Source organism: Canis lupus, unplaced genomic scaffold (genome assembly GCF_011100685.1).
Source record: "Canis lupus familiaris isolate Mischka breed German Shepherd unplaced genomic scaffold, alternate assembly UU_Cfam_GSD_1.0 chrUn_S502H664, whole genome shotgun sequence".
NCBI lineage: Eukaryota > Metazoa > Chordata > Mammalia > Carnivora > Canidae > Canis > Canis lupus.
The window spans coordinates 1,193-23,637 of record NW_023331438.1 but is presented as its reverse complement, the minus strand read 5'-3'; the positions used below and the strand labels follow the sequence as shown (position 1 = coordinate 23,637).

Sequence of the window (22,445 nt, the reverse complement as noted above, 5' to 3'; positions counted from 1 at the left end):
ATGATTTCCCTACTCAGACTCAAACCTTTCCGGACAAGGGAAGCCAGATACAAAGGTTGAATGAAACTTGGCCTTTCCTGGGAGGGTTCTTCTACTCAGCACTGTCCTCCGAGAGGGGATTCATTGGCATTTACACCCAGCAACAGCAGAGAAGAGGATGGTGTTTCTGGTTGTTTCCTCCTTCTGCACCAGAGGACAACCCTGTCTTATTCTTAACCAACAAGCCTCTCCTGGACAAGCAAGCGGGCAGACATGGGACTGTCAGGTTTTCTGGGAGGCCAGGCTCTTCCTGGTGGGCAAGTGAATGGAGCCATAAACACCTCCCTCCCCAGGGCTGCTGAGCATCTCCTGGGCTCCAGACCCCGAGAGGAAGCCCCCGGCAGCACCTGCTCTGGAGCTGGCCCTCAGAGAAACAGGTAGGGGGCCAACCCGCGGCAGGCCCTCCTCTGAGCATCAGTGGCCCGGGCACAGGGGGCTCCCCGCCCAGGCTCTGCCCACGCTTCTCTTCCCCCTGAATCATGACACGATGGTTCGAAGCTGCACTCTGTGGGCTCCGCCCAGCAGCCCCCAGCTCCCCGGAAGCTAGGACCTAGAACATGTTATGCCCCCACCCCCCGGCATTATTCAGAGGGGACCTGACTGGAATCCCGAGTGCTTTGCATCCAGAAGACACAGGGCCTCATCAAAGGACCCACCCACAGCTGCCGAACCTGTGTGGGGACCAGTGACGGCAAACTGAGCTCAAGGCAGACTCAAGACTCCATCCCCAGCAGGTCTCCTCCGAGCCTGCCCCAGCAGGGAAGACACAGCCACAGGCGCTCCACTGTTCCCAGATGCCCCAGTGCCCCCTGCTGCCCAGCGCAGGTGCTCTAGGACGCGGGCCTGCCCTGGCACTGCCGTTCCCCTGGGCCTGGCACGGGGCCTAGCACACAGCGGGCGCTCAGCGAGTCCCCTGGGTGACCGACACACGGATCTCCTCCCCTGGGATCCTGAGGGGAGGTCACAGGGACCGGCAAGGGTGGCTCTTCCCACAGGCACTTGGCACCAAGTTTGTCCCGTGCGCCCCTCTTGGCGGGTCCTTTACCCCGTTGCCTCCCATTTGCTGGGTGGTTTGTGCCGCTGTGTATATTTGATGGTCCCAACTGTGCAGCAGAGATTCCAGCAGCATCCATAATTAATAACTGTGGTGTGTCAGCTGACGCGGCAGCACTTGGCGTTCAGAACGGTCTCCTGCGCAGACACAGCCTCTAGGCTTTCCAGGCCTTCCAAGGCTTCACTCCGCATCTTGCGTTCATGGACCAGTGGCCTGAAAAGCAATTCAGTTGTGCTGTCACTGAGGCCTCGGGAGCTCCTGGTGGCTGCTGGATTCCCGAAAGTCATCCCACGCAGACCGCCGGAGCTTTGCTGTCTGGCCTGAGCGCCCTGGGTTCCAGCCCTCGGCCTTCCTTTCGGCCTCTGCAGGTAACCCCTTGGTGCCAACCGTTTCCCGCATGGCCCCCGCGGCCACACACCATGTCCCCCAGCTCAGTGTGAAGGCCATGCCCCCGGGGCCCGGGTCCGCTCGCTCACCACAGGCCCCTGCGCCAGCGAGTCCCCACGAGAGAGGCTGTTGAGTGAGCGGGTGGGTGGGTGAGCGGGTGCTGGGCGCTTCAACTGCCAGCCACAGTCCGCTCCCACCAGCACGCTGCTTCTCTCGCTGTGGGACCCACACGGGTCACCTGGGAGCCGGTTAAAGACAAGGGCCTGGGTCTCCCTGAGAGTCTGGGCTCGGACGTGGGACCTGCAACACAAACCAGGCCTTCTAGAGGCTTCTAGCCTGACGCCAGGTGGGGACCCCGCCAGGTCAGCCTCCCCCGCCACCTTGACAGAACAGAACAGGGGTGTGCCCAGCTGGAGAGCCGGATCCTGCTCCACCTCCTGCAGGCCTGGCTCCCCGCAAACGGCTCAGTACATTCCAAGGCCCAGGAGCATTTTCCCACTCCCCTCCCTGTCCGCATCCCGTTCCTCAATCAGGATCCAGTGAGGACAATGAGGATGCTGCTGCTTCTGGACCCTGGAGGATTCGTCTCCACACTGATGGTTGTGAAGAGCCCATGAGAACACAAAACATCTCCAGGAAGAGGTTCTCAGGGACTCACGCAGGGGACTAATTTGTGTCCACGAGGCTGTTTCCTCATCAGGGCTGGGGAGGGGGGGCGGGGGGACCGGCAGTCTCAGGACCGGGCCCCAAAACTGCAGCATCCACTGGGCTCAGGGTTCCTTCAGAGCAGGCCTGCTGTGCGGCTCCAGCATGTGGCCCAGGGAGGAGATGGGGAGGATCTGGGCGCAGGAGGGACTGGTGTGACAACCCCAAGGCCAGGGTGGGGCAGAGTGCCCACAAAGAGAACGGAGCACTCCCCCCAAGCCAGCTCTCCACCTGCTGTCTCCTGGCTCAGGGGTGCACAAGCAGACCCAGACACACACGTGCATACACACCCCAGCACATGCACACACACGCATGTGCACACGCACAGACACCCACATACACGTGCGAATGCACGCACAGAACACATACACATCCATGCACACATGCATGTGCATGTGCACATGACACGCATGCACACACACCCATGAACACATGGGTGCGCACAGTGACATTCACACATGCGTATGCGCACAGGCACACACATGGCCGTGCAGGAAACACCACCACCTCCGTGCCATGTGCATAACCCTGTGTGAGAGGACTTTCTCCTGTCGCTGCCTTTTTCCACATCTGCCACCTGCCCCAAACCTCGCAGAAGCCCGCCCTCTGGGTGCTGACCGTCTCTGGTTCCTGGGCAGGAATCCGCCCTCAAACATCTGGACAGCTGCAGAGCTCACCATCCTGGAGACCTCCGATCATCTGCCTCTGAGAAGGGGCTCCCCACGGTCACCCAGAACTCATCAGGTCACATCTTCAGACATTCAGGAGCCTGCCTTTCCCAAAATCGGAAGATTTGCAGCCATAGTATATGTCCTCGTCCTTTTCAGAAAAGGGAGGGTTCAGTGGGATGTTCCGGAACCTTCTTTGACACAGACCTGGGGGCAGCTGATGCTGGCGATAAGGCTGGACGGGCCCGGGAAGGGATGTAATGACCTAAGGAAGCTCTGGGGGCGCGTGGGGGCACAGTTACAATGTGTGCCCTAGTTGCTCCTCCTTGGGGAGCTCCAGGCCACGCTCACAGCAAGCAACAGTTGGGCCAGCCTGTCGCCGGTCACACAGTCACTCAGTCAATCAATCTGTCAATATTGGGTCAATGCCTTGCTGTCCGTTTGACCCTGGGTGTGTCTGGTGAGGACATGCAGGGTGGTGTGGAGTGCGGCCCCAACGGGACGTGGTGCCCACAGAGCTCTGCTCTCCAGATCCCGGGGAGAGCGGGCAGGGGGTACTGGAGAGACAGCTGGGTCCTGGGGTCTGCGGCCTCCTGGGCTCCCTGGGGAGCACTAGAGGGGCCCCTCCCGGGGAGGACGAGCTCGCCTGGGGATCCAGGCTGTCCCCCTGCACAGGCAGAGTGCTCAGAACCGCAGTCCCCTGTGGGATCTGGGTGGAAGAGCATCTGCACCCACCCTGCATCCCGAGTGTCCCCAGCAGTGCGCCCACAACTCGCCCACCAGCAGGGTCCACTCTTCCCTGATGGACTTCTCTGCCCTGGTGGGCTGACAGAGGAGCCCCTGGTGTGCGCCATGGGAAACCCTGGGTCAGCACCCCAAGTCTCTGCCTGGGAGGAGGCGCTGGGGCCCAGTGGGTCTGGCCCATTCCCAGGCCCTCCTCAGGCCCCCAGGGTCTGCCGGCCTCCTGGCCTGGGCCACAGGGAAGGCCCCGGGTCGCTGGAGGGGAGGGGGCTGCAGCTGGGCTTCCCTGTGAAAGGTCCTCAGAGAGCCACACAAGGCGGCCTTGTTGGGAACAGCCTCCCCCGGCTGGGGTTTCCTCCCACAGAAGCAGGAAGGGTGACCCCGGGACCCGGTCCCGTGCCCTGCACCGCGTGGGGCCACTGCCGGTCTATTTCTAGCTCCAGCCCCGGCTCCCCCCGACACTGGGGCACTGAATGAAGCTCTTTGCAGCAGGATCCGCCCTCCCTATGGCCCTCCTGCAGCTGACCCCTCGCTAAGGGGACACAGAGGTCATCGACCTCAGGGGGGCACAGCTGTGAGGGTGGACGTGGCCAAGGCCTCAGCACCAATGAAGAGGCTCCCTGGGGACTCCGGGGGCAGGATGCCCTTCCCCTACAACCTTCCGCGGCTCCCCGTGGCCCCTCCTTCCTCGAGGTCGTCCCTGGCATGCACACCCTCGGTGCCCCCACCTCCCTCTGTCCCCTGGTGAGGCCAGGAGCCCCCCACAGGCAGGGTCAGGGCACCGCGGTCTGAACCCGGGCACCCCCAGCAAGACAGGACAGAGTCCACTCAGCAGAGACGGGCGCAGGGGTGTACGCAGTGACACCTGGCCCCAGGCCTGAGGTGAGCACCGCATGCCCTCCCCGCTGGAAGGTGCTGGTCAAGGAGCCTGGCCCCTGGGGAGGTGGGGGTGTCCACGGCCCTCATGGGTCCGATCAGTGTGGGGCCGGAGCGGGTGGGTCCACCAGGCTTCTCTGGCCTCAGTTTCCCTGCCTGTGAGGTGGGACTGGGAATCCCAGCAGAGAGCCTCAGGGGCTGCTCTGAGGTCAGTCGGGGCAGTGACCACGGGGGCCCACCAAGACCCCGCCGGCACGGGGTGGCCCAGAGCGCCCAGGGCTTCTCGCCAGGGTCAGTATGGGTCAGGACAGAGGTTCTCTCTGCAGACTGAGACCCCCCCACCACCAGCTCGGGACCGCGGTGCTCACAGACCGTCCAGCTGCTGCCGGCCTCAGGCTCAGTGTGGGATCAAAGTTGCTCAGGCTTCGGTAGTACAGGGTCGATGCAGGAGGTAGGTGCTCACGCAGCTGGGGGGCGGCTGAAGGAGGGGTGCAAATGAGCCCCCATCATGACGCAGGGTCACCGCAGACCTGACCCCCCAGGCCCCCGTCCTCTGAAGACTGGGATCAGATGCAGACCCTCTTACACCGGGGGGTGGGTGCCACCTTCTCCCCGTGCCCAGCTGCACCTGCTCCGAGAGCTTCTCTGTGTCCTGTCCACCTGCTGTGACGAGGCCCCTGAGGCAGAGCCCACGGCACCTCTGCCTTCACTGGGCAGGCTTGCCGGACCCCTCCTCACGACAGGCTGAACAGGGCTTTTCCCCTCGGACCCTCTGCACACCCCGAGCTTGGGGGCCACTGAGGTCGGGCTGGAGGGGCCTCTCCCTGCGGGACATGACCAGTGGTGACGGGGGCCTTGGCTGGGAGTGGCAAAGGAAGGGGCAGGATGTTTGTGGGGCTCAGACTCCAGCATGGTGTCTGCAGGGCTGTGGCGGAGCCAGCTCAGAGCAGCAGGACCCTTAATGAGTCATGAGAAATGTTCCAAAGCCCCTAGAGATTTCAGGGACCAGGTGTATGTCTAATGGGGAGTGGGTCCTATGTCACACCGGTGGTCTTGTGAGCCAGCAGAATGAAAAAAAAGAAAGAAAAGAAAAGAAAAGAAAAGAAAAGAAAAGAAAAGAAAGAAAGAAAGAAAGAAAGAAAGAAAGAAAGAAAGAAAGAAAGAAAGAAAGAAAAGAAAAAAAAAGAAAAAAAAACAGAACAGACCCAGGCACAAAGGGGAAGTAATGAGAAGCTCAGGATGGTGCAGCTTCAGGCGCAGTTTGATCCAGTAGCTCAAGCCCTGGCAGCAGGGCCTGACCTCTCTATCTCGTGGGTCACGTTTCCTGTGCCCACGTCGTCCCAGACCAGCATCTCCTCGGTGTCACGTCCACCGAGACAAATTCTCTTCTCCAAGCGGATGCAGCCACCTGCCACGCCTGCATCCATCACCCTGTCCTGGGAACGGAAGGCTCTGGTCTGCAGAGGCTGAGCACCTGGGGTGGGGGTGCCATCAGCCCTACCCAGACCACCCGGACAGCGTGGGGAGAGCCCCCCGATGGAAACCAGGTGCTGTTACCTGAGGAAGAAGGACCAGCTCACTCAGCTGCCCTCCAGGGTCCCCAGGAGCTGTCACACTGGGTGTCTAAATTCGTCTCCGGAAATGGGGCTGCCACCTCTTAGCCCCCAAGACGCCGGCGACTTTCTCTCCTCGGGGGCCCGCAGGTTCCTAATGAAGGAGATGCCAGGACAAGGGGGCAAGGCCAGACCTCATGGATGCCCGCCCTGGGGGGCAGAGCTGAGCAGCCTTCACCCACCTGCAAGGACCCTGTCCCGTCACCATCCGGGCTGCCCGTGCATTTTGTGCAGGTCACCTGGGCTGCCATCTGAGTGACCGCTCTGCTCACCAGTGGCAGCAGGACAGACGCAGCCCCAAGGACCCTTGGAAGTGAGGAGACTCCCCTGTAATGAGCTGCTTCTGGGCCAAAGCTGTGCTGCTGGCGAGACTTCCAAGTGCGGCAGGAGGGGAAGGGTTAACTGGTGTGGGGAGCAACTCAAAGTCTTGGAATCCACCCTGTTTCTGAGTCTGTGTTTTGTGCCGGTAATTAATTGGATGGAAGCTGTTAGACTTTATGAGGAAACCGGAGATAATGCAGGTTCGCTGAATCTCGGGAAGATTAAGTTAATTTATCTGGTTCAGGAGCTGCCAGGAGCATCAGCAGCGCTGCTGTTTCGAGGGAGGAGCAGAGCGGGGTGCGGAGTGCCTGTGAGCAGCCTGTGCTCCTTGTCTCCTGCCTGCAGCTCGCTGAGGGGCGGGGGCCCAGGCAGCGGGGGACCCCAGCTCCCCAGGGCCCTGTGGCCCCAGGTGGGCCCAAGCCTCAGTCTCCCCGTGGGTGCGGGGATGAGGACAGCGCTTCCCCTCCTGGGGGGTGTGGGGGGCTCCCGGAGGAGGTGATACCCTGGGATGCCCCTGCCCCTCCCAGGTAGCAGAAAGGACCTGGTCCTCAGCTGCCCCCAGCACCTCCCTGGGGTGCTGGCTGCCCTGGGCGGGGCCTGCACCTCCACGGAGCCCTCCCCGCCCCTCTCTGTCACCCCTCCCCTCCCCCCGGGTCCTCTGTGCCCCCTGTTAACTACCCCCTCTCCTAGACTCCGTCCCTACCCGCCCCTCACGCGGATGGAGTACTTGATTTCAAATGCAAACACCCTGCTGCTGATCTACTTCTGGGTCTTGCAAACACTGACTTTCTCAAAGAAACTGGGACTTCCCTGTCCTCAGTGACCCCCCCCTTGAACCCCAGCCGCGGGAGGAGGTGGCAGGACCACCTGCTCTTCCTCCCCTCCTGTCCTCTGAGCCCTCCTTCTGCCTCCCCTGCTCCGGCGGTGTCTGGTGCTCCAGGCTCCTCAGCCACTGCTCCTCGTCCTCCCTGACTGTGTACGGGAGGCGCTGAAATAAATTCTGCGTCTAAAAAGCTCCGAGTGGTAGAACATTCTCCCCGATTGAGTCACAATCACAGTCTCAGCGGACGCATCTTCAAAACAACATAAATAGATGAAATATTCGTATAATGTGTGCATTTATATCGTACATAAATCGTATACGAAGTATAGAACATAGATCTAACCGTATATACAGCGCATGAGGTCCTGACATACGTGATGTAGGTATTTACATCCCCGTGTGTTTAACATATCTGCAGAGGCACGGGGACTCCTGTGCTCTGTGCTGCTGTCCCGAGTGCCAAGATTAGGACCCTAAGAAATACCCCTCGGGGTACCTTGCCCCCATCCTGTCCTGGGGTTCAGGCGGAGAAGGTGGGGGAGCGTCCCCAACCCCCACCCGTGTGGCTGAATTGTCAGCTCCGGTCCCACTTGCCTGAATTCCCTAGAGCTCAGTCCCACAGTCTCTTCTCACCTTACGTGTTCTCCTCAGCGGTTATCAGATAAAATACAGGATGGCCAGGTACACTCGAATTTCAGATAACCAGAGTAGCTTCTGTATGTGTATAGCCCATGCAACACTGGGGCATAGCTATGCCAGGGGTCCTGTGCTCTTCATCTGAAATTCAAGGCAAACGGTGTCCTGCACGTTGATGCGCTCGCTGGTAGACCAGGCTCCCAGGTCAGCCCCTCCCCCGAGCCTCCAGAGCCACCTGCTGACAGCCCCCCCCTCCATCTCCGCCCCAGCCTGGCCCCTGCCCGCTGCCCCTGAAGGACCTGCTTTGACCACATTGCCCCCAGACGTCTCACAGGACCTCACTGTTCACATGCCCCGTGGCAGCTTTAAAATCATTTCTGTTTGAACACATGACGCAGACTCCCTCACTGCAGCGCCCATCCTCCACTGTCCCTCCGTCTCTCGGTTTCTCCCCAGACAATCAGTTTATCAATCAGCTCCTTATCCTTCCGGAGAGTTCTGTGTCTGCAAAGGAAGTACATAGATACGTCTCTTATCTCCATACAAATGGTAGTGCATGATATATGCTTCCCTGCACCTGCTTTCTCATAAAACCACACACACTGTAAAGTGTTTCCTATCAGTAAATAGAGATCAGCCTCCTTCTTTAGCAGCTGAATAGTATGCTGCACGGCCTGGATGCTGCAGAACTCATTTAACTCATCCCAACTGGGAGATGTTTCACGGAACTCAGTCCTTTCCAGTGATGAGTGTGTGCGCACACGTGGGCAGCTCTGTGGGGCTCAGGCCCCGGAACCGCTTGGCTGGGGAGGAAATGCACCGTGAAGTATGTTTTGATCCACACACTCACTGTGCCGGGCCCTTCTGAGTTTGAACACACGCAGGGTGTCGGGGATGCTGCACCGCCGGCAGGGGGTCTCATCAATTGCCCAGACCCTCCTGGCTTCTCCGTGTGCACACCTCCTCTCAGCCCTGGTTCCTGGAGCTGCTCACAGCTCTCCGGAGCTCCAGAACTTCAGGTAAGTGGGGCCACACAGCAAAGGCACTTGAGACTCGTCCCACGCTCTCGTGTGTGGCATAGTCCACTGCATGGGGACCCCCGGTCTGCAGTCCACTCACTGGCACTTGGATTGTTTCCAGTTTGTTCAGTGACACGATGTGTCATACGTCCAGGGTGTGTGTGTCTGTGTGTGTGCGCGCGCGGGTGTGGGCGCACATGCGTTTGTCTAAACACAGGCTTCTGCTGCACTTGAATGATACCCAGGACCGGGGTGGCTCAGGCGTTCCCTAAGTGCGCCTTTCGCTGCGTAGGAAACCACCCAGCTCTATGCCACAGAGGCTGCGCCACTCTGCATTTGAACTCCTGTGGCTCCACACCCCCAACTACACTTGACATTGTCATTTTTCCTTTTCCTGTGAACATATTTGTAATATTTGGCCATTCTAGTGGGTGCGCTGGTGTCTCCTGTGGTCTACTTTGCATTTTCCTAGCGGCCCATGACATTGGGCATCATCCTGTGCTTCTTTGTCACTGTGTGCTTTCCTTGCTACAATGTCTGTGTAGATCTTTTGCCAGTTTTAAAAAATAGGGTGCCTTGTTTCGCTATTATGCAGCTTTAGGAGTTATTTATGTCTTGTAGACGCAAGCACCTTGCCAGGTCTCTGAATGGCAGAGCTCACTGCCAGCCCATGGCAGCTCGTACGGCACCGTATTTGTAGAGAGGATTTCAATGTTGATGAAGTGAATTTGCCAGTATCTCTGGTATGAATGTGCTTGAGGCCCTGCCTAACCAATTACAAAACTTTCTCCCACGTTTTCTTTCTTAAGAATTTTACTTTTACATTTAAGACATGTAGATCCGTGGACCATTTGACGGTCACTTTTGTTTAAATTCAATTTGCCAACATATAGGATAACACGCAGTGCACAACCCATCAAGCGACCCCCTCAGTGCCCGTCACCCAGTCACCCCAACCCCCCGCCCATCTCCCCTTCCACTACCCTTTGTCCGTTTCCCAGAGTTAGGTGTCTCTCATGGTTTGTCTCCCTCTCTAATTTTTCCCACTCAGTTCCCCTCCTTTCCCTTATATAATCCCTTTCACTATTTCTTATATTCCCTGTATGAGTGAAACCACATGATGATTGTCCTTCTCCGATTGACTTGCTTCACTCAGCATAATTCCCTCCAGGCAGGCCTGCAGCTCACCACCCACCCAGGATGGCCCCACGTGGACTGGGCTGACCCCCTTCGCCCGGGAGGCGTGGACCCTGGTCAGACAGGGCCAGATCAGAGCAGGAGGCTGAGGCCTCATCTGTGTTTTCACTCTGGGGAATTCTACAGTAACAGCCCCACTCTCTTGCCCAGACCCCAGATGTCGTCGCCCTGGGGCGGAGGGGGGGGGGGCACCTGTCCCTCAGGCCTGCTGCCCAGGTCAGAAAGCAGAGGGAGGAGGCCCAAGTTACCTCAGAAAGGGGGGAAAGGGGGTCTGACGGGGGAACCGGGCACGGGGCTCCCGCCCCGGGTGGGGGCATCATGTCCACCTCCTGCCGGCTCCGGCTCCCAGCAGCTCTGGGGAAAATACAAAAACCCATAAACTTAAGACAAGGTGCCTCCCTCACTTTAAAGCCCCTATAGAGGAATTGGAGCAACAGGGAGAAGTGACGAAGATGCTTTCTGGGTGGGCGATCATTAGAAACGTTCAGATCACACTCCCGTGCACTTCTCTGGCTCCAGCTCAGACCTGGGGGAAGGGGGGGCAGCGGGGGCGGGGAGGGGCCTGAGGGCGGTGAAGGGGCAGTAGGCTTGGGGTGGGGCCAGTGGGCTGTGGGGGTCCAGCGCAGGGGAGGGGGCAGGGGGCGGGAGGGCAGACGCAGCGGAGAGGGGCCAGCGGGGGCGGGGAGGGGCCAGAGGGCTCAGAGAGGGGCGGGCAGGTCGCTGCCCCGTGGTCCCGCAGAGCCCCCTGGGCCCAGAGGAACACGGAGAACCTCCAAGCATCAGACACAGGAGAGGCCCACCTCCTGGGGCATTTCTGGGGGGGACACGGGAGCTGCCCCCGCAAGGGAGGTGGGTCTGGTGTCCCAGGCTCCTGTCTACACTCCAACTATAACAGTGTGGACTGGGAGGGCAGAAAGGTCAGATCCTGCTGATTATTAGGAAGGGGAGGCATCTTTTCTCAAGTTCCATGGGCCTTTCTCACCTTTCCTCACACATCCCTGGTCCTGATGCCTGGGCACTTCCCCGTCGCGGGGGCTCCGCACACAGCGCACACACCTCGCCTCCTCCGTCACACACCAGGCGGGCCTCCTCCTTGGCCGCCCTTCGTCCTCTCCCCTCCCTGCGCCTTGCCCTGCGGAGCCCACAGTGAACCCAAGGCTCTGAAATCATTTTCTGTCCCGCGTGTGCGCTCTGCTGCCCCCAACAACCAGGGGACGTTTCTCTGCCGCATCAACTTCAGGACAAAGCTTTGTAAAACCAGACGCCCGGCAGGAGAGAGGAAGTCTAAATAAAGTCATTTTCCTGGCAGAGTTTCCATTGGGACGCCCTGCCCAGGAGATGGAGTCAAGCCGGAGGGAGGCCTTTGTGACCAGGCCCAACTTCTTTTTTTTTTTCCCCACATCAATTTTCTTTTTTCTTTTTTCTTTTCTTTTATTTTTTTAATAATAAATTTATTTTTTATTGGTGTTCAATTTGCCAACATACAGAATAACACCCAGTGCTCATCCCATCAAGTGCCCCCCTCAGTGCCCGTCACCCATTCACCCCCACCCCCCGCCCTCCTCCCCTTCCAGCACCCCCAGTTCGTTTCCCAGAGTTAGCAGTCTTTACGTTCTGTCTCCCTTTCTGATATTTCCCACACATTTCTTCTCCCTTCCCTTATATTCCCTTTCACTATTATTTATATTCCCCAAATGAATGAGAACATACACTGTTTGTCCTTCTCCGACTGACTTACTTCTGCCCAGAGGTCAGGGGTGGAGTGGCCGTCACCGCGGGGGGCCGTCACCTGGGGCCAGCTCTTCCCAGGGTGCGGGAGGGGCAGGTGGGCTGGCGCCGGGGGAGGGCTCTGAAGAATCCACAGGGCACAGGGCGGCATTTAGAGGGGGTGCATTTAGAGGAGGATGCCGCTTGGGGGGGCTCCCTCTGCTCTGAGCTGCCCTCCCCTGAGCCCCCGCAGCCTGGTCAGCGTCTGGGTCCGGGCGGGGCAGCCCTGCACGCGGTGGACCTTCCCTCCCCAGGCTGGGCCGCCGTCTTGGTCAGAGGATGGCACGTTCCCCCAAGCCAGGGGTGGCTATGGAGGCAGAGCATCCGGCCCGACCAGTGAGGGGGCATTTGCTCTGCACTTGCCCGTCAGCAAAGCCCTGATGAGCAGTGGGGAGCTGGGCTCCTGTGCCTGGTGCCCCACTCCCCAGAGGCCAGCTCTGCTGGCTGTGGTGGGAGCTCCTGTAGGTCACTGGGGGAAAGCTCTGCGGTTTGGGGCTCCTTCGACCCCCAGGGAGGTGAAGGGGCCTGAGAATGGGGGTGACTGGGGGTCTTGGGACATGGGGTGGGCACACCTGGGGCCCTTCCAGCACCCGCTCCTCGTGCCGAGGCCTTCGTGGGGCCCCAGGACTGCAGGCTGCGGACAGGTTCCCGCAGGAGGTTGGGGAGGCTCTAGGAGGTCCCCCGCCCGTGACACCCCCTCCCCAACAGCCCTTGGAGCCGAGGGCAGCGCTGAGCCCAGGTCTGTGGACACAGGCGAGCAGAGCAGCTGGGAGCCTGTCTGTCCAGGGCGGCACCTTCCCGCCCCACCCTCCGTCCCGCTCTCCTGTCCCCACCACGGCCACTCACGGACAAATTGGAATAATCACCACGGTTACTCTCACAGGGGCCACCCTCCCCCACCGTCGTGCTAATCACACACGGTTTGAAAACAAATTCTTGAATTAAAACATTTTGACAGGCTGGAGGAATGCACAACGCACGCAATGAATTAAAAAAGAAATGGGGGAAATGTATGCCTTATTTCATCCTGTGTCACAAAAATGAATGTGTTGCTCAGGCTCATAAATTTTGGGAAGGAGTTTTTGTAAAAATATTGCGAGCTTCAGCACGTTCTCTGCCTGCACAGCCGGACACCAGATCACAGCCCCCCTCAGACCCCGAGAAAGCCCTCTGGGCCCCTGGATGCAGGGACGTGCTCCCTGTGAAGTGAGCGGGACCCTCGGCGCTGGGTGTCCTGATGGGCCCGCGCTGGGACGCGTGGGACTCGAGACGTTTCCCAGCAGCCCGTGATTCAGGGAGGAGCTCGTCCCTTCTGGGAGAAGCTGACAGAAAGGGCACGAAGGATCGCAGTGCTGACGGGTGGCGGAGAGGTATCATGCTCCAGGGGAGACGTCCAGAGAGGGTCGGAGGCAGGGGGCCGCGCCAGTCTCCCCTGTGAGTCCTTCCCACCCCCAGCACCTTCCGGGCCGTCCCCTGATCGGGACGCCCACCCTTGGGCCCACCCTTGGGCGGGGGTGGGGGCAACGTGCTTTACTGATTTCCACTGACGTCACAGGCAGCCTCATCCAGAAACAGCCACAGGAACATCGACCGCATGTCTGGGCACGCAGCCCAGCCAGGTCGACACGTGAACTGTCCACCAAGACCCTCGCCCGGGTTTGCAGAGGCCACCGTGTCTCAACTCTCTGCTGGGGAGTCCGTACCTGATGGGAAGCACAGGACCGGGAGTCCGGCAGGACGCAGAGGGCAGGGCTGCTCCCGGCTCAGGCTGCGGGCAAAGCCAGGTCCCGGCAGAGCCATGTCCCCGCGGAGGTCAGCCCCGTGTAGACACGGCTGGAGATGGTGGCCGGGAGCCATGTGGTCGTGTCCCCCTGTGGCAGCCCAGCCAGGGCCCTGCTCTCAGCTCAGGGCGGCCGTTGGGCCTGCATGTCCGCTCAAGCCCGGGGCACTCAGGTGTGAGCAGCGCGGGGGCTCCTCCTCCCCCACGAGGACGGCCTCGGGTGTGGGCAGGTGGCCCATCCGAGCCCATCGGATTCAGACAGTGTCCACACTGGCCCTGGGGCCCCGGCGAGGTCTCGTGCCCCCCCTCCCCCCACGCACACACCAGAACCACCGGGACAGCTGTGGGCATCGCTGCTGGCTCCAGGATTCTTCAGACTCAGGACTCGAGCACAAGTACGTTGTTTCCTTGATGCTGACGATCAGCCCGAGGTCGTGAGAGCCCATGGCCTGGAGTAGAGACAGTGCCCCACTGTGGGGGGAAGCAGGGCAGCTGGGCAGTTTCCATTACCAGCCAGCGAACGCGCAAACGTCCCCGCGGGGGAGGCCTCAGCCCGGACCCAGAGCATTTCCCGCTGCTGCTGTTCACGGCACAGGGGAAACGCCCCGACCCCGGCTGTGGACGGGACCCCTGTGGGCTCTACCTGAGAATTTACACCCTCGCCTTCGCCACGGCACACCCGCCACGGGCTGGACACGGCGTGAGCCCGGCGGCCTTCACGCAGCGACGTCCCGGTGCGCTGCGCCCTGAGACAAGTCAGCGGGCGCTGCACCACTCGCCTTGGAGAGACTCTGATCATGTTTAAGTAGGCGGAATCAGTGAAGAAATGAGGGGACCCCGCTTCCCCCCCCGTCACCCCGTGTCTCCCTCACAGCAGCGCTGATCTGAACAACTTACCCTCAGACCCACTGAGGATCCAGTCCAAACTCCTGCCTGAGACCAGTGAGTCAGGACACGCCTCCTCTCCCACCTCCTGACATCCTCCTCCTCCACGCCTCCCACCAAACTGGCCACTTGTGTCCCTGAGACACCCGTCTCTCTGCCTCAGGGCCTTTGCACGAGCTGTTCCCTCTGCCTGGGGCACTCTCGCTGTCTGGGCACTGAGGACACTGAGGCCCTGGCTCGTCCCGAGTCTGCTGGTGGCCGAGACGTGCAGTGCTGTGTGAGGAGCCGTCTGAGCGGGGAGGGCTGCCTGGAAGTGACATCCCCAGCTCTGTGTCATCCTGGCAGGACTACCCCACCACCACCCCCCCATTGCTGTGAGCCCAGGCCGGGGCCCTGGAAAATTACAAGGAGATCCTTCCTCAGACATGTGACTGCCACCTGCTGGGAAGCCACCCCTGTGAGGGCCTAACTCTAGGATGACAGCTGGGAATGTACTGCCGGACTTGGGCAGTGCACCACCTGGCCAACTGCACCTGGCAGGCCCACCTCCTCCTCCTCCGCACTCCCGGACTCTTCGTTCTGCCCCGGAGCTCCAGTCACCAGCCGACACTGCGTGTTGTATGAAATAAACGTCGCTCTCACGCCTGGAATATAACCTCCAGGAGGGCTGGGGTTTGGTCGGTCCATTCACGGCTGTGCTTCCAGTGAGGACACGGTGCCGGCCCGAGGTAGGGAGTCAACAGATACAGATTCAGATGCTGAATAAGTGAGTGAATGACTGAAGGAACACGTTCTCCTTCCCGCACTGCCCTCCGGCCTGCCTCATGCTGGCGTCACTGGTTTGCGAGCCGCCCCAGCCAGAGCCAGCGCCGGGGGCGGGGTCCGGGGGGCCGGGCAGCAGGCTGCGGTCTGGCTGCCCTGGGCGCGAGGAGCCGCGGCGGGCCGGGCCGCCAGGTGCTCAGCTACCCTCGAGCGCGGCCCTACGCAAACGAGCCGAATTCCCTCATCTCGGAAATGTTCGCACAACTGCACAGGCGCCGAGGAGCCGCCAGTGAATATTCGAGCTCCGGAAACCGTCTGTGGCTCCTGCAGAATCAAATGTTTGTGTCCAACACTGACTTTCCAGCACGCGTGGCCGGCAAGGGGCGGCGATGCCTGAGGCGGGTTCCCCGGCAGCGGCAGGAGCGCGCCCCCCGTGGGGGGGGCAGGTCCTGACACCCGGATGTCCACCGGGCGAGCCCGGGTCGCTCAGAGCCTCCCGGAGCCGTAGCAGCTGGTGCTTGTTGTAAAGTTTGTGCAACTGCCAGGCGGGTGGGAGCCCTGCAGGGTCAGCCCCAGTGCCCGAGGCCCGCGGCCCGCGGTCACGTGACTGGCAGGTGCAGGTGCCCTCTGCCGGCCCCGGCTCTGTCCCTGTGTCGGAGCCTCTCTCCCCCTCCTGCGCTGTCCTCATCCGGCTGGACGGTCCCTCCCGGTGCAAGTGTCCACTGACGGCGCAGGACGCACCTGCCCTCCCCGCCACCTTCCCCCGTCCCCGATCCTGGAATCCCATCTGCCAGGCCCACCTGGGAGGGTCCCCACCCTAGCCCCTCCTGTGACCAAGACATGGAGCACAGGGACTGGCCGGGTGTGGGGTCCCCTGGGGTCCTGGCTGCAGGCCTGGGTGTGCAGAGTCCAGCCCCAGCCCCCGAATGCCTGAGAGTCAGGTGGGAGGGGCTCCTCCCAGGGAGGAGGTGAACCCAGGGAGTCAGCAGATCGGGGGACGCCAGCTGCCCCCCAGCTCCCGGGCCAGCAAACAGGGCTGTGCATGGGGCCCCAGGCTGGCGGGAAGCAGAGCCAGTCCTCACAGGGCTGCCCGTCTGCCCGTCTGTCTGCCTGTCTGTCCGCCTGTCTGCCCGTCTGCCCAATTGCTCATCTGTCTGCCTGTCCACCTGTCTGGGTGTCTGGCTGTTTGCCTGTCTGTCTGCCTGTCTGTGCTCCTGTAGGCCCGTCTGCTCATCTGTCTGCCTGTCTTGCTGTCCGCCTGTCTGGCTGCCTGCCCGTCTGGCTGTCTGCCCATCTGTCTGCCCGCCAATCCAGCTGTCTGTCTCCCCGTCTGCCTGTCTGTCCATGTGTCTGTCCATCTGCCCATCTGCCCATCTGCCCACCTGCCCACATGCCCGTCAGCCATTCTGTCTGCCCAGCTGCCCGTCTGCCCGTCTGCCCAACTGCCCGCCTGTCCTTCTGCTCGTCTGCCCGTCTGCCCGTCTTTCTGTCCATCTGTCTTCTTGTCTGCCCATCTGCCCGTCTGCCCATCTGTCTGCCAGTCTGCCTGTCTGCCTGTCTGTCTGTAGGGCCCCCGTCCTCACCCCCTGGATGCACTGGCAGCAGCCGCTCCCCGCGGGGGCCCCGGTGTCCTACTTACTCACTGACACGGAGGCGAAAGTCCCGGTACCCTTGTGCGTGCCGGTGCCAGTGAGCACATCACACATCCTCCTGGAGCCGTGTCTGCAGCTCAGAGACGGTGGCTCCACCTCTGGCCCCGGGGGCAGCGGACGCTCGGCGCCTGGGATGGTGTAGGGACCGAGGGCCCGTCCCTCTGTCCCAGCCGGCCCCCTCCCACCTCCCCGTCCCCTGTCCTCTCTGGGGAGCGTGCCCCGGGGGGACACGGTCGGGCAGGAAAGGTCCCAGCGTGAGGGAGTCGGGAAGCCAGAGCGTCTGGAAGCCCTGGATGCCGGGGGACGACGTGCAGACTGAGGACGGGGCGGGAAGGTAAAGGCACAGAGGAATTTCGGACCATACAACGCGCAACAGAACAGCTACACCAGCACTCACCGAAGGGGCGCCCCACGCGTCCACACTGCTCCCTGGGCGTCACCCAGGTCGTCAGGGCTACCCAGCGTGTGGCTGTGTCTGTGGCTCGGGGGGGGGGGGGGGGCGCGGGGGGCAGGCTGAGAGCCCAGCGCTGGCCTCGTTGCCCCGGGTCCCAGGGCCACCGACCCCTGAGCCTCGCTGTTGGCCTCCTCCTGCCCCAGGCCCGGGGAGGGAAAATGAGGGCCTGCCCCGCCTGCCGTCCCTCAGAATGGGCCCTGCGTGCCAGTGCCCGGGACACACAGAAGCTCCGTCAGGAACCCGCCCAGGAGCCGCCCCTCCACCCCCACGTCCTCCTGCAGGAAAGGCCTCAGCTGTGGCTCGGGCACCAGGTAGACCAGGGCTCCCAGCCTTCTGCCAGGGCGCGCGCTGGAGGATGCTGTTCGCGGGCTCCCCACATTCTCTCCTGGGCCAGCGAGGGTCTCAGGAGCCCAGAGAGGTCATGCGGGGGTGGGGTGCAGCAGGAGGCCCTGAGTGTCAGGCAGGTTAGTGCCTCTTCAGGTCTGGAGGGTCAGAGGCTCATCTCTGACCACCTCTTAGGACTCACCCCCCACCCAACCTGGTGCTGGGCAGCTCCTGGCAGAGATGCTGGTCTGCTCTGGATTCTCGGATGCCTGGGAGGGGAGCGGGATGGGGCCTGTGTCGTCTCCACCCTCCCTTATTCCCTGGGCTCTGGGTGCTTCTCCCCTGCATGGCTGGAGCGGGCCCATGGCCACCCGGATCTCTGCACCTCTGTTTCCAGAACCCAGGCTGTCAGCCTGTTGACCGAGAAAGACCAAGGACAAAGTCCTTGGCAGGATTGAAGAGAAAGCCCATTTGTGTCAAAATGTGTTAAGTCTTTTTCAAAAGGAGGTAAAATCTGATTGATAATGCTCCGTGGTGCTTCCTGTGAAGACACTGTGGTCTCCCATCCAGTGAGTGGGCTCTTGGCTCTCAGCCTCCCAGCACCCAAGCATCCAGCAGTTAGACTCCTCACCAGGCTCCCAGTACTCAGCCTTCCAGTACTCAAGCTCCTGGCACTCAGGCTCCTAGCACTAGGTTCCCAGCGCTCAGGCTTCTAGTACTCTAGCTACCAGTACCAAGGCTCCTAGCACCAGGCTCGCAGTAATAGCTTCCAGTGCTCAGGCTCCCCACAGTCAGGCTCCCAGCACTCAGTCTCCCAGCACTGGGCTCCCAGCACTCAGGCTTCCAGTACTCAGGCTCCCAGCACTCAGCCTCCCAGCATCAGCCTCCCAGTGTCAGAATCCTAGCATCAGGCTCCTAGCACTCAGGCTCCCAGCACCAGCTTCTAGTACTCAGGCTCCCAGTACTCAGGATCCCAGCACCAGCTTCTAGCATCAGGCTCCTAGCACACAGGCTACCAACACCAGCTCCAGCACCAGGCACCCAGCATCAGGCTCCTAGCACTCAGTCTCCCAAAACTCAACCACCCAGTATTTAGGCTTTCAGTATTCAGGTTCCAGCACCAGACTCCCAGCACTCAGCCTTCCAGCATCAGGCTCCCAGCATCAGCTTCCCAGCCTTAGGTTCCAATCACTCAGCCTCCCAGCACCGGGTTCCCAGCACTCAGGCTCCCACTACTTAGGCTCCCAGCTTGAGGGTCTTAGCACTCAGCCTTCCAGCACTCAAGCCACCCAGTACTCAAGCTTCTAGCACCAGGCTCCCAGCACACAGGCTCCCAGCACTACTCCTAGCACCAGGCTTCCAGAACCAGGCTCCCTGTACTTGGCTCCCAGCACTTGGTTCCAGTCCTCAGGCTTCCCAGCACTCAGGCTCCCAGCACTCAGGCTCAGGCTGTTGCTGCTCAGAGCCAGGCCTCACATAGGACCCAGACATGTGGTTAGTGTGGATTAGCATGAGAGATAAATTTTGCCTGTTCCCTAATTAATGGGTATTTTCATAAGTTTCTGCACTACCCACATGGGTGCAGTGTTCATCCTAATTCCTGCGTCTGTGTGCTTGGTCCATTCAGCTGCTGAAACAGGGCCTTTACCTGGGGCTCACAATCAAAAGAAATTCATGTCTCCCAGTCCTGAGGAAGAAGTATGTCCTGGGGGAGGGTTCAGCCTGGTCCATTCTGCTGAGAGGCAAGACAGCTGACCGGCCTCTCCTGTGACCCCACGTCAGGGGAGAAGGAGCTCAGCTAAGCCCCCAAAGCCCCCACCTCCTCAAGCCATCACATTGGGGGTAGTTTCCACATGAATTTTGGGAGGTGCATTCAGGCCCTAGTGGTGCCCAAACCTGAGCCTGGAGTGTGTCTGAGGAAGCCAAGGCATGCTGTGCTCTGGGCGGGGACAGCTGGGGACACAGGCAGCCTCGGGGCCAATGCAACCTGGCCATTCCGCCCCATAGCCTCTTGTCTACAGGGAGCATGGGGAAGGGATGCAGGAAGGGAGCCCTGTGAGTTTTCTTGAAATAAACACGCAGTGCGTATGAGAACAGTCTGCAAGCACTTGCTGTTTCTGTACATGCAGGACGACAGAGGAGACACAGGCCATCGGTGTCCTACTGAAGCACTGGGAGAGCCTATCTGCTGCAGAGACTTGCAGCCCAGGATGGGGACAGATTCCTTTGCTGCACCAATGCCCAGGGTTTGGGAAAACATGCAGGGGGGCCAGGAGAGCTAGAGGGGGCCCACCACATGCCCTGCTGCCTGGCTGCTCTGCCTCGGCATCCAAAGTGCTCAAACCCTGGCTCCCCTACTGGTCATGGAGCCTCTCTGGTGCCGAGCCCTGTCACCCCCACCTCCAGGCGGCTGTTCCCTGTGTCTCTGTGAAGGGCAACGGTTTGGTTCTCGGTGTCTGCAGCCCTGGCCCGGGGGCTGGGTGAGCGGGCTCCTCCCCACTGCCCACCGCCCACACAGGGCAAATTGTCACCCTCTCGGGCCGAAGCGGGAGGCCCACTGGTGTGACCGTGCTCTGCTCAGAGAGGCCTGTCAGGGGACAGCATGCATGTCCAGATAGACTCGCCCCTGGGTCTCCAGCTGGGTGCAGGTCAGCATGCCTACCTTTCCTGGTGGGACCATGGGAGAGGAACCAGTGATGGGGTGCCTGAGCAGTTAGCCTCGCCTGCACCCCTGGGAGGCCCTGTCACTGAGGTTCTCCTGGCAGCTGTCCCAAGGGTCTGACTTGGTCTGCGTGGGCCTGGAGTGTGCAGGTTGTAGCCAGCTTCAGGAAGCCACCCCCGCCCAGGACCTGGCAGTGGGGACCTCTGCCCAGCAGCCTGCCTCCCTGTCCACCAGGCCCAGTGTGTCTGTAGGATGTTCCTGGTGCTGACTGGGCTGCAAGCCCAGCGCTCCTGCCTCACCCATGGGCAGATGGAAGAAGCCTAGCTCCGCCAGAGCCAGCAGGGTGTGACACCCTGGAACTGGCTGTCTCCCAGAATCCCCGAGCCATCCCCAACTGTGAGCAGATCTGACGGTCAGAGGGTATGTGGTCTGCCATCCCCGCCACGTGGTCAGTTCCTGCACCAGTTCCTGGCCTGCTTCCCAGCAGTGACTCAAACTCCAGGCATCGGGTGAGCCACCGGGGTACGAGGCATCCAGCTGGTATTCTTGGTCTCCATTCACACCTGTTTCCCAAATAATCATGTCACCCCCCAGTCCCCTGACTCCTCGTCCCTCCCCCAACCCAGGTTCCTGCTCACGGACTCACTGATTCACACCCTGTCCAGGAGCCTTTCCAGTGCCATATCTCAGCGCCTTCACACAGACTCGGGGGCAGGGTCTGCTTCCCATTTTTCAGATGAGGAGGCTGAGCCCTGTCCAAGCTGCACCATCACCCACTCGTCCCCTGCCCCCACCCCCAGCTCCAGGGGCCAGGGGGAAGGCTGTCTCCATAGAACAAACGGCAAAGGCATTCATCCTCCTCTGAGGCTTCGTAAGCTGTGGTTATAAAATAGAAAGATACGAAAAATAAATGATCCCTATTCTCACGGAGGGTGCCTGAGCGCATAGGAGTCCCGCCAAAAGCAAGGGACTCTGCCTTTGCTGACTGGGCCACACCCCTCGGGCACCAGAGAGCCAGGGGGTGGGTCAGTTCCAAGGACTGTCCAGTCTCATTCAGGTGAGTCTGTGCACTGCCCAGGGTGAGAGCAGTGTCACTTCCCCTCTGTCAACCATCCCCTGACTGTCCCCCACCAGTCACCAGCTGACTGATGCCCGTCTGGTCCTCAGTGGATGCTGTCCCCTGGACACTCTGGTTTCCCAGGCTCAGGAGCAGCCCTGCCCCGCCAGGGGCCAGGCCGGGCTTGTGCAGAGAGGCCCTCCACCCTGGCTGACCCAGGGCTCAAGCGCCCTTTCCCCGGGGATGGGCCATGCCCAGCCACATGGTCCAGGGTCACCATGCTTACACTTCACCATGACAGGCAGGGTCCATGGTAGTGGACAGTGGTCACCACGGGCCCACGGAGCAGGTCCTGGTGGGTGAAGACAGGCTTTAGGCAGGGGCTTCTTCCAGGACGATGCTCTGGACCCAGGGGCTGCCCAGTCTGTGGGCAAATGGCCCAGACATAAGGCCCAGAGGAGCCGCCCTCACCGTGGACAAGGTGGTGGGGGCGTCCAGAGCCCTGGGCCCCTGTGTTTGGAGACTGGGCGTGCCGACCTCGTGCAACCTCACAGCCCCGTTTGGGTCCGAGGTGGCTCTTTTGAGATGATGGGCTTTTAATGATCACCTTTGGCCCTAACAGCTCAGTGACTAAATCTATGAGCAAGAGAGAGACAGAGAGATAGAGACAGAGAGACAAAGACACGGAGAGAGACAGAGGACAGACAAGAGAGAGACAGAGATAGAGATGGAGACAGAGAGAAGAGCCAGCACCAGGATTGTCCTCAGGAGGCTCAGGGGGACCTGCCAGTCCCTCTGGCCTGGGGAGGTGGGGCCTGGCAGGCAGATGATCTTGCATTTTCGTACTTCCTTCCTCTGCACAGAGACCAAGACCAAAGCCAGAGAGAAGGGAGGAGAGAGGGAGGAGAAGCCGCCGGGGGTCTGCTCTAGGGACTTGAGGCCCTAAGTTCAGCGGACGCATCCTGTGAAGGCATCGGACCCAATGAGAGTCTGGAGCAGGAAGAACTGTGGGGACCTGAGGCC

The 22,445-nt window shown here is 60.9% G+C and overlaps 1 long non-coding RNA gene across 2 annotated transcripts; it reads right to left on the bottom strand.

Moving 5' to 3' along the window:
• Positions 1-516: 516 nt before the first annotated feature.
• On the bottom strand, positions 517-6,567 carry LOC119879257. 2 transcript variants are annotated; one of them, XR_005387410.1, is made up of 6 exons: positions 6,028-6,567; positions 5,770-5,906; positions 4,843-4,948; positions 2,804-3,004; positions 1,570-1,780; positions 517-1,306 (listed from the first exon to the last, which is right to left on the bottom strand). It is a non-coding gene; the product is annotated as an uncharacterized LOC119879257 (long non-coding RNA). The 2 variants fall into 2 exon arrangements; XR_005387411.1 differs by having other exon boundaries at positions 2,863-3,004.
• Positions 6,568-22,445: the final 15,878 nt, after the last annotated feature.